The sequence below is a fragment of the Carassius auratus genome, unplaced genomic scaffold (genome assembly GCF_003368295.1).
Source record: "Carassius auratus strain Wakin unplaced genomic scaffold, ASM336829v1 scaf_tig00033295, whole genome shotgun sequence".
Lineage (NCBI taxonomy): Eukaryota > Metazoa > Chordata > Actinopteri > Cypriniformes > Cyprinidae > Carassius > Carassius auratus.
In genome coordinates, this window is record NW_020526067.1 from 109,325 (window position 1) to 120,693 (window position 11,369).

At 37.0% G+C, this 11,369-nt stretch overlaps 1 long non-coding RNA gene across 1 annotated transcript; it reads left to right on the plus strand.

The window, feature by feature from the left end:
• Positions 1 to 6,410: 6,410 nt before the first annotated feature.
• Positions 6,411 to 9,774, plus strand: LOC113081168 (uncharacterized). Its single transcript, XR_003282116.1, has 2 exons — positions 6,411 to 6,478; positions 9,627 to 9,774. It is a non-coding gene; the product is annotated as an uncharacterized LOC113081168 (long non-coding RNA).
• The last annotated feature ends 1,595 nt before the right edge of the window (positions 9,775 to 11,369 follow it).

An 11,369-nucleotide genomic window follows, 5' to 3' on the forward strand; every position in this document is an offset into this window, starting at 1 on the left:
GTCATTTTGCAAGTCTTTGGCTGTACATTGCAGGTTTTTCTCAGTTGCTCTGATTAAACATTTTATGATATTGTGGTTTTTCTTCAACACCCTCAAAGGTTTTCTGGTACAACACACTTTAATCTAAGGAATAAGGCTGAATGCTGTGTCTCTAGGAACTTTCAATGTCTTGGAAATCTTCATATAGTCTTAGAGTAATAGTTATTTATTCTTTATAGCTTTTGCGAGATCTGTTGACTTTGCCATTTTTGCTTCAATCTCTGAGGTTTGAGTAATTTTTATTCCAACTATAGGTCATAATTGTTGAAAATTAAAACTGCAAAAATGTAAAATTACATTTGTTGTAGTTTACGTTCACCAATATATAACTTTACCCAACTTTACTGTGAAAAGAGTTAATTCAGGCCCAAATTCCCGTAGTGCATCTTTATTTTCTTCATTCTAGAACATGTATTTGTGTGACAATCTGTGTTATAATGAAGAATAACATCTTTTCTAATAGACTTTCAGACTGCACTATCACTGAAGAAGGTTATAAAGCTCTGTCTTCAGCTCTGAGATCAAACCCTTCACACCTGATAGAGCTAGATCTCACAGGAAATGATCCTGGAGAATCAGGAGTGAAGCAGCTCAGTGATTTACTACAGGATCCAAACTGTCAACTCAAGACCCTGAGGTGAGACCTGATGAAATAATGAAAAATAAATGATACACGTGAATTATATAATTGTAATAATTTAGTAAGGTATACATTTTGTTGCATCAAAAATGTTCAAAATGATCAAACATGAAAGATCAGATGCTGCAGCTGCTGTTGTTTTGATGATAAATGTCTGCACAGTTTAGTTGTGTTAAAAGTTACAGGTTAGTCAGACATTTTGGGTCACTAGATGTGCTGGTGTTCAGTAGTTTGGTGCCTCAATAGTTAACATTTATGATTGTGGAAATTTCTCTTGAAACATATTCAGTGTGATTTATTATCCTGATTGTTTAAATGTTACTGAATGCACTGTACATTAATTTCCATCAAGCTCAGATTCACAACACTGTAGATCTACTTCAGCAGATCTATGAAAGACCACAAACATGTGATGTGTGTGAGGAGAGGATCAGTGATAACACACACACACACGTCTGAACCTGCATTTCCTCATAATGAGCAGAATTACTGTAGCATCAACACAGATATCAGTTAAATCAAACTATCCAGCGTAGGGGTCGCGATACGAGCTAAAATTCATATCACAATGTTTTACACTGTCCAGGGGATATCAATATTATATATCGATGTTATATTTTGATATGTGAGAAGAAAAATTACAAGCAAAATATTTTAACCTTACATAACTAGAAAAAGTGAAGGATTTCATTGTGCCATTGTTTTTCTCAAAAAGTGGGGCCTGTATGATTTAAATTAAATTAAACATTGTGTGTTTGAGTTGGCCAGTGGTTCCCAAACTTTTTCTGCCAGGCCCATCTTTTGTAGAGAAAAATAGTTTAAAGCGTAGTTTTAATTTTTGGAAAGTCCCTTATGCTCAAGGCTACATGTGTCACGCCGCATCCACAGCAGAAAACATCACTGAGTTATCTTTGCTTTTGTCAAATCGAGCCGCTCTGCGTCTGCTGCAGACGCTTAGAGCAGAACCATGCATCGTTCATTTATATTTCTACATGACTCCCTGCAATACAACTCTGATTCATCATTCACATCTAGTGGTCTGTTATTGATACAAACACAACTGCTATAACTGATAACTGAGCGCTAATGTTGAGTCATTAAAATATGTCAGATTAATATTTTGTGTTCAATTATTTACTCATCAGGAAAGTGGCCGCAGGGAAATTATACAGTGCAGTCTTTATCACCCTGCAGAGGTTTATTTTGTAAAATAATCTGCTGACTGTACACTGTCCCTCAGTTTGGGAACCACTGGAGCAGGTTATTTGTGCTCTATTAGTTTGGTCTGTTACGATGCTCTATATGTTTGATTACTATTGCCTGTGTAGCTCACAGAGGAGGAAAACATTCAGCCTCGACTCTTTATCATAATTTTTGTTCAGATTTGCAAAGTGTATCAAATTGTACAAAACTATATTAAATTCAAAATTTGAATACATGAATATATAACGGTATATATATATATATATATATATATATATATATATATATATATATATATAGCAAAATCCACATCATGGAACAACATAATACCGCTAGTCACTTTCTTACCCACCCCAATCCAGAGATGGTCTGAACCCAGATCATGTTCTCTGTTAGTGGATCAGCATCCAGTGTTTGGTGAATTCTGCTACATAATAATAGGAAGAGCCAGCATCAAAAGATCAACTAAATATATCACTATGAATGCTTAGCTGTCACAAGCTAGTTCTCTCTTTGCTAACTTTCCTCATCTCCTGCTTAAAAACCAGAAAGGTCTTCAGATTTTTGAGAATCTAGTGAACTTCTGCCCCTGAGTTTCTTTTAAATAATTTACTTTTGATTTTAGTCTTTCTGAAAAATATTTGTGTATTTAAATGTTCAACTGTTTAAACTTGAACTAGAGCTTTTCACTACATACAAAGTTTGACAATCTTTAAATGTTTTGTGATGCAATGCACATTGAATTGATTCCAGCTTCATCTTCTCTTCTGCAGGTTTTTGGGTCCTGCTGCAGATGAAGGCTGTCAGTATGTGACTGGAATTGTGGGTAAAAACCTGTTACTCCTGAGAGAGCTGGATCTGAGTAGACATGAACTAGGAGACACAGGAGTGAATCAGATCTCTGCTCTACTGCAGGATAAACACTGTAAACTCAACACACTGATGTGAGTATCTTACATCTTTTCACATGTTACATGACTAGTAATGTTACAGTCGTCTATTTTAATTCTCATTTGAGTCCGACCTCACGTTATAAAGCTTGGAAGAGCCAGGACATTTTTAATATGATTCTGATTATATTTGTCTGAAAGAAGAAATTCATATACATCTAGATGTCTTGAGGGTGAGTAAATCATGGAGTAATTTTCATTTTTGGGTGAACTATCCCTTTAAGTGCACAGAGGTTGGAGAAAATAATGTGAACACATTAGAAATAGCCAGTATTTTATTAATGTGTTTACCATCGTTTGTCTTTAATACAGCTTCCAACCTTCTTAGAAAAGATTCAGACAACTTTTGAGTAGACTTCAGTTCAATTCTGTCTCTAACTTCTGCTGTGACTGCTGAATGTGTTCATGTTTACTGACTACAAACTGAGGATTGAAAACTAATTAAAATAAATGTGTTTACAGTATGTGTGTATGTGTTTGCATGTTTCTGTATTTAAATGTAATTTCATAAAGCAGTCCCTGCAGAAAAATGTGATTTATGCGATCTCGTGATTTAATGCATAATCAGTCAAGGGCCGCATATTTATTCAGGGGTAGCATTTTTTCAAATACGCCGCACTTTCGCCGCATAAATTGCCGATTTCAGGAAGCAAAATATGTGGAGGTAGCATGATTTCATAATAATAATAATTTTCGTTGCAAAAAAGTCACATATATCTTAGCAGAAAGTTGAAAAATGTTGCGTTTACTTCACACAGGTAAATCGCCATTACTTTCCAATGGGAACCTTATGAAGTGACGTAATTGCGCGATGTGAACATCATCTGTGAAGCCCGCGGTGAAACCAGGGTGAAGGACGCAAATCATTCTCATCTGCCAACAAAAATAAGTGCAAAAGACCGCGCGAAGCAGTTACCCCGTGTGTTACATGACAGTGGGGGCAAATTATTTTGAGAGAGGGATGAGGATGAGGATGGCGAATGATAGGCCAGTGTTAAAGGCTATGCAGTTAGCTTTCATTTTCACAGTGGACTGTTGTAGTTTTATTCAGAAGTTGATGCACCTCTACAGTTGTAAGATTGTACTTTTTTGTTACAGAATAGTACCAAAACCTTACAGTTGTAAGTATATTAGTAGTATGTAAAATAATTTACGTTGCAGTAAGAGATTGCACTTTGCAATTCCTGTAAAACAGCATTTGTATATTTGTGTGTATATTTTATTTGTATTCATTTTTACAGTTGTTGAATATTCCTTTTGTAAAGCTAGAGAACTTGTTTGACTCTATGTTTTGTAAGTTTGAGCCATGTGTTAATTAAGGTCTGAAATAAAACAGAATGAGAACTTAAATATTATGTGATTTAGTATGCTTGCTTATCATAGGAAGTCATAAGAAATGACTCTTTACAGTAAGGTAGTAGCCTAGTGAGAACAGGGTGTGGGGGGGGGGTTCACCTTTTTTTCTCTTTTTCATCAAACTGCAGTTTTTGCAAGTTTCCGCATATTCCATCGCATTTTTTAAGAAAACCTGCCACAAAATCAAGGATTTTTGCCCGCAACAATCAGAAAAATAATCCGCGTTTTTCTGGAGGGACTGATAAAGGCAGGGTTAGTCTGGTTTCCACTGTCACTTCTGGAGCTTCCTCTGGGACAACGGCCAGGGTTTTTTGGTCAACTGGGTCTCTGTGTTTAGGTTAGAGGAGGTTATGAATGAAGGTGGAGTTTCTCTGCGTCTGGAGAGCATCAGTGCCGAGGATCATTTCATAAAGTTAAAGACATGAATAATAATAGCTCAAAACTCACTTTCAGACAGCAGTGAGTGTTTGAAATAACTTCTGTTTGAGATCTTATGTGGATTATGATCACCGTACAAGGCAGAAATATTTATGAGATAAATACTATACACACTAGCCATTAACATTACCATAGTAAACCGGGTAAGACTGATTGTAGAAATCAGACGTCAGCTTCTCATTCAGACGATCACAATAGTGTATTATTTAGTGTAGTGTATAGTAACATGTTTTATCGGTCCTAACTCGTTTACGCTCCATGTAAATCTTTAACAAAGCATGCAAACAAACGTCTGCTTTTATCATGTTTGTTTTGTGATCGCGCTGGTTCCAGTGACTTATCTATTATTAGTTTTCTGATAACTTCTTTGTTGGTGAAATGGAGTTGTGTGACGTTGTTCCAGAGAGGCGTGCAAAGGGTGTTTTAATGAAGCGCTGAGGAGTTTCTGACCCAACGGTGGAAACACTGCGTGATTCTGGGCTCGGTGCTACAGGACTGAAGAATTATGAGACACTGACACGTCATCGAAGTATTATAGTCCTTTAACATGTCACAAACTGTGACGTCAACACCATGTAGATTTTAAACCTGGAAGACAAAAATATAGCAAAAATCTCAAAATGAACCAGAATTGTCCAACAATTAAAATGAATGATTGCTAACATTGTCTTCTATGATGTGCAACACAAACACATCTGATACAATCTCAGAAAAAGTAGTCTGGGGTTTCATGACCCTTTAAAAACTAACTCCTCATCACCCTCACTGACTGTTACCTTGTTTGAAGCACTATATTACATTACATTATTCATTTAGCTGACGCTTTTATCCAAAGCAGCTTACAATTGCTATATATGTCAGAGGTTGCATGCCTCTGGAGCAACTAGGGGTTAAGTGTCTTGCTCAGGGACTCAAACCCGGGTCTCTCACACCAAAGGCTTGTATCTTATCCACTGCACCATCACCATGTGTATTTGTAGATTTTTATGTTCATATATTTTATTCTGGGCATTATTCTGTGCAGGCATTGCTGCTTCAGTCTGACTTGTTTCAGAGAAATATTACTATAGAAATAGTACTTCACATCTACACACACAGACAAACCTACAGTTTTATTTAGATGTGCAAAGTTGAATCTGTGTAGCAAAGCTGATCAAGTCACTGGAAAGAGCAGAGCGAATGCATTTACGTTGTAGTGATGTGCAGACCAGAATCAATTTAAACACAAATACACAGCAGTCAGGACTTTTATTTTAGACAATATGATCAGTTTTAGACAAAATATGAAATAATAGTTATATGACTGGAATAAAAAGATATGAAAGATTTGAACACCTTTCACACAAGGTTGTTGAGAATTAAAACTTCATTGTATTTCTATCAAGAATCAGAACAAATTGTACATAAATCATGAAAAGTGTTAATTATTTGATTAAATGAACAAGTTTTGTAGACCAAATTGTGGAAAATTATCCAAAGGTCAAATTCAGACACTCTTCCTCTGTTTTTGGTTTTATCAAGACATTGTGAATTTTTATTAAATAGTTTTCTTCTATCTTCTCTCTTTCTCTCAATGTAGATTAAGATGCTGTGATTTGACAGATGAAGGTTGTTCTGCTGTGACTTCATGAACATAACGTGTCTGATTCATTGTGTTTTCTCTTTCTGTCTTCAGTCTGATTGGATGCAGTATTACAGAGAAACAGTGTCTCATCCTGACTTCAGCTCTGAAATCAAACCCATCACACCTGAGAGAACTGAACCTGAGCGGGAATAAACTACTAGGAGACTCTGGAGTGAAACACCTCAGTGATCTACTGATGAACACACAATTCAAGCTGGAGAAACTAGAGTTAGTATCATTATACTCTACAGCAGTTACAGTCAGATTAATGATCACGGTTTACTTTCAGGAAAAGGAAATGAAAGGATGTGACGTGTGGCCAAATATAGTGTCCCATACTCTGAACATCTGCATTTAACACACACACACACACAAACACACCGTGAACACACACACACACACAAACCGTGAACACACACACCTTGAAAACACACACACACATACCGTGAACAGACACACATACCGTGAACACACACACACACACACACACCGTGAACACGCTCACACACACACACCTTGAAAACACACACACACAGCGTGAACACGCTCACACACAAACACACACACCTTGAAAACACACACACACATACCGTGAACACACACACATACCGTGAACACACACACACACCGTGAACACACACACCTTGAAAACACACACACACACACACACACAGTGAACACACACCTTGAAAACACACACACACACCTTGAAAACACACACAAACACACTGTGAACACACACACGCACATACTGTGATCACACTCAGTTTTAAAGGTCCCGTTTTACGCGCTTTTTTGAAGCTTTGATTGTGTTTACAATGAGCAATATAACATGTGTTCATGTTTCGCGTGTAAAAAAACACAGTATTTTTCACACAATTCACCTATCTGTATACTGCTGTTTTCACTGTCACAAAAACGGGCTGATGTCTTCCTTGTTCTATGAAGCCTCTCCTTCAGAAATACGTAACGGGTTCTGATTGGGCCAGCGGTTCCTGCGTAGTGACGCGACAGCAGCTGAGAGCAGGCTGACCTCCTGGTAACGAGATTGGGCTAGAACGCACGTGCTGGAGATGTATTTATAGTCACAGGAGGAGCGTTTTTACTGACGAGATGCGCATGAAAACCGCGTTCGTTTTTTTGCAAGACCCTACCATCTAGTTAACAAAGCTAAACAGCGATGCCCTTTGTGTAATAAGTTACAGAAACTGTTAAACGCACCAACTTAAATAATAAAATACACTTACCGGTTGTGGTCCATAAACAACGCCTTCTCCAGACAAAGAGGGAACTGCTCCATCTTTTAAGAATAATCTTTGTGTAAATCCAGCATTAAACTGATTGAGATTGAGAAAGTTGTCCTCAGCAAGCTGTCTTCACCAAAATGAGCTGCACATAGTTTTACATGTGCATAATAATTTTCGGGAACCGAGTTAAACATAAATTGTAACCATTAATCTCAAAGTACAGCGTTCCTGGGAAGCCCAAACAAAGATGATTGGACTCAGAGATTTAAAAAAAACAGCGTTTCAACAACATGGCGACAAACACAAACAGCTCTTCCTTCTTCTCCGTCGGAGCGCAACAAGGCCACGCCCCCCTGTTTGTGAATTCATGTGGCGGTGGTTAGTCAAAAAAACTGTTTTAGTGACGTTATTACTGCAGGAACTAGAGGGCTGTAGTCCAAACGGGTCGTTTTTTGTAGGCGAATTCTGTTAAATCAAATATCTCGCTTGGCATTGAACTTTGAGCTTTAGAATTTTACAGATATTATTTATACTCTAACAACAACATTACACACTAACTAAAGTTTTAAACATGGAATCACGAAGAAGGGGACCTTTAATAAGGTTTTTGGCAGTGTTTTATTTATTGCACTGTATGATGTTAACACATGATGAATTACTCACACATGAACATAACGTGTCTGATTCATTGTGTTTTCTTTTTCTGTCTTCAGTCTGTGTGGATGCAGATTTACAGAGAAACAGTGTCTCATCCTGACTTCAGCTCTGAAATCAAACCCATCACACCTGAGAGAACTGAACCTGAGTGGGAATGAACTACTTGGAGACTCTGGAGTGAAACACCTCAGTGATCTACTGATGAACACACAATTCAAGCTGGAGAAACTAGAGTTAGTATCATTATACTCTACAGCAGTTACAGTCAGATTAAATATTACTGTTTACTTTCAGGAAAAGGAAAGATAAGGATGTGACGTGTCGCCAAATATAGTGTCACATACTCTGAACATGTGCTCTGCATTTCACACACACACACACACACACACACCTTGAAAACACACACACACCCGTACCGTGAACACACACACACACACACAGTGAACACACACACACACAGTGAACACACACTCTCACACACACACACACACACACACACACAGTGAACACACACTCTCACACTCTATCACACACACACTCTCTCTCACACACACACAGTGAACACACACACACACACTCTCTCACACTCTCATACACACACGCACACACACACACACCTGCAGCGCTGAGGAACAGTTGGGGTTCAGTTCTTGCTCGAGGATCTCATCTCAGTCAATCACCGGAGATCACAGTAATCCAGTTCATTAATGGACCAAATTATTATTATTTTTTTTTATTCACTCAGACATGTACAGTAAAGAATGACAATTACAAAAAACATCTTTAAGTAAATTGTAATTCAGAAACAGAATTTTATTGATTTCTCACATTTAAACTCAATTTTCACATTTTGTTATTTTAAGTAGTTCTGTAGTTCAACCTGTGTCTACTTTGTTCATCTTTTTTCTTCTGTATTTGTTTATGGTCATATAATAAGGTTTTTGGCAATGTTCAACCTGTGTCTACTTTGTTCATCTTTTTTCTTCTGTATTTGTTTATGGTCATATAATAAGGTTTTTGGCAATGTTTTATTAATTGCACTGTATGGTGTTAACACATGATGAATTACTCACACATGAACATAAGTGAAAGTGAAAGTGACGTGACATTAAGCCAAGTATGGTGACCCATACTCGGAATTTGTGCTCTGCATTTAACCCATCCAAAGTGCACACACACAGAGCAGTGAACACACACACACACACTGTGAACACACACCCGGAGCAGTGGGCAGCCATTTATGCTGCGGCGCCCGGGGAGCAGTTGGGGGTTCGATGCCTTGCTCAAGGGCACCTAAGTCATGGTATTGAAGGTGGAGAGAGAACTGTACATGCACTCCCCCCACCCACAATTCCTGCCGGCCCGGGACTCAAACTCACAACCTTTCGATTGGGAGTCCGACTCTCTAACCATTAGGCCACGACTCCCCCTTGACGTGTCTGATTCATTGTGTTTTCTCTTTCTGTCTTCAGTCTGTATAGATGCAGTATTACAGAGAAACAGTGTCTCATCCTGACTTCAGCTCTGAAATCAAACCCATCACACCTGAGAGAACTGAAGCTGAGCGGGAATCAAATAAAAGACACAGGAGTGAATCACTTATGTGACATACTGAAGGATTCACGCTGTAAACTGGAGAGATTGAGGTCAGTAACATTCACAGACAAGAATCAAAATGATGAAAATCACTTTGTTTAACTCTTATATGCTGTTCAATGTCTTTTGAGACACCAAATGATGTTTGCTGAAATAAAAACAAATGTTCCCTTTATCTAAATGACATGAGACTTTGTACAGTTCTCAACACTTGGTACAGTAGGTGGCCAGCCTATCTGGGCCTTACTGCCGCACCGCCGTACCGCCGTACCGGTGCCGCGGCGGTAACTGTAATTCAGTCGCGTGTTAAAATAATTCGCGAAACTACCGCCAGGTGGTGCAAAGGGACGGATTGTGAAATGAATGTAATTGTAAAATGAGATAAAAGAAGGAAGTAAAACAGCAATAACATTATGATATAACATTGTAACATTTAAAAAAAAAAAACATTTTTTTTACAATTTGTTAATTTTTAAAATGTAGGATAGTCTTAGGCTACAGTCTACTAAACAAAAATTAAAAGAAGACCTTTACACAAAGGGTCATATGTATGCTATTTTTATTAAACAGTAAATAAATATAAGGCTTGTGTGTGTGTGTGTGTGTGTGTGTATATATTTTCATTTTTTTTATGTACATTTTCATTTCGGTTCATTCTTAGTTTAAAAAAATCTTCAGGTTCCATATGCAGAGCGAAATGGGAACGGTCCAGCATTTAGCAATAATTAGTATTAACTCTGTTATTATTCTTGATTTTTCAAACTACCAACACTTTGCTTTCTTGAATTATGCCTTATGTGGGACCAAAAATTAAGTATTATTTGTTTCAGCTGTTTGATCGCTGGTGCCTCATGCACATATTCACTGGAAACAGCAGTCGTTCACCAGACATTTGGCGTGAGCACTTTGACATATTGTTAATTATGATTTTTTTTTTTATCAATACTGAAACGCACACAGCCTATTTACCTCATGAATAATAGTTAAGCTTCGAATGGGCAACATCTCGAATATGGAAACGTTTGGATTTCTCCCGATTGAGAAAGCCCAAGCTTACCTTATGCTTAGCTTTAAATTATTATTATTATTATTATTAATAATTTTTTTATTACTAAGCCTATATTATTATATACTGCAATTATATTTATCCATTAGAATTATATATTTTTAATTATTGTTTTGTTCTGATAAATTTGTTAAATTTAAAGGATTTGTTGTAAAATATTTTCTTATAGCCTATTTTTTTCCTATCACAAACTCTGATTTATTTTTAGCTTGTTTAAAAAAAAAACATGCAGCAAACGAAAATAGGTGATTAATCCGTTAAAATGAAACGTATATACGACTCATATATTTTTTCCTCTGACAAACTTTATTTTTTAGCTTGTTTAAAAAAAATAAAATAAAAAAAACATTCAGCAAATGAAAATAGGAGATTAATCCGTTAAAATTTGTTACTCTTGGTTAACAGTAATTATAATTATTTTACTTCAGAACAGAGCCTGGGACTAATCTAGGTTAACCAGGGATTTTTTTTTTTTTTTTTTCGTTGCATCTGAAAATGACTTTGTTCATTACATTCACTTCACGCACCCTGCTCTGGCGCAGATCAGCCTCCC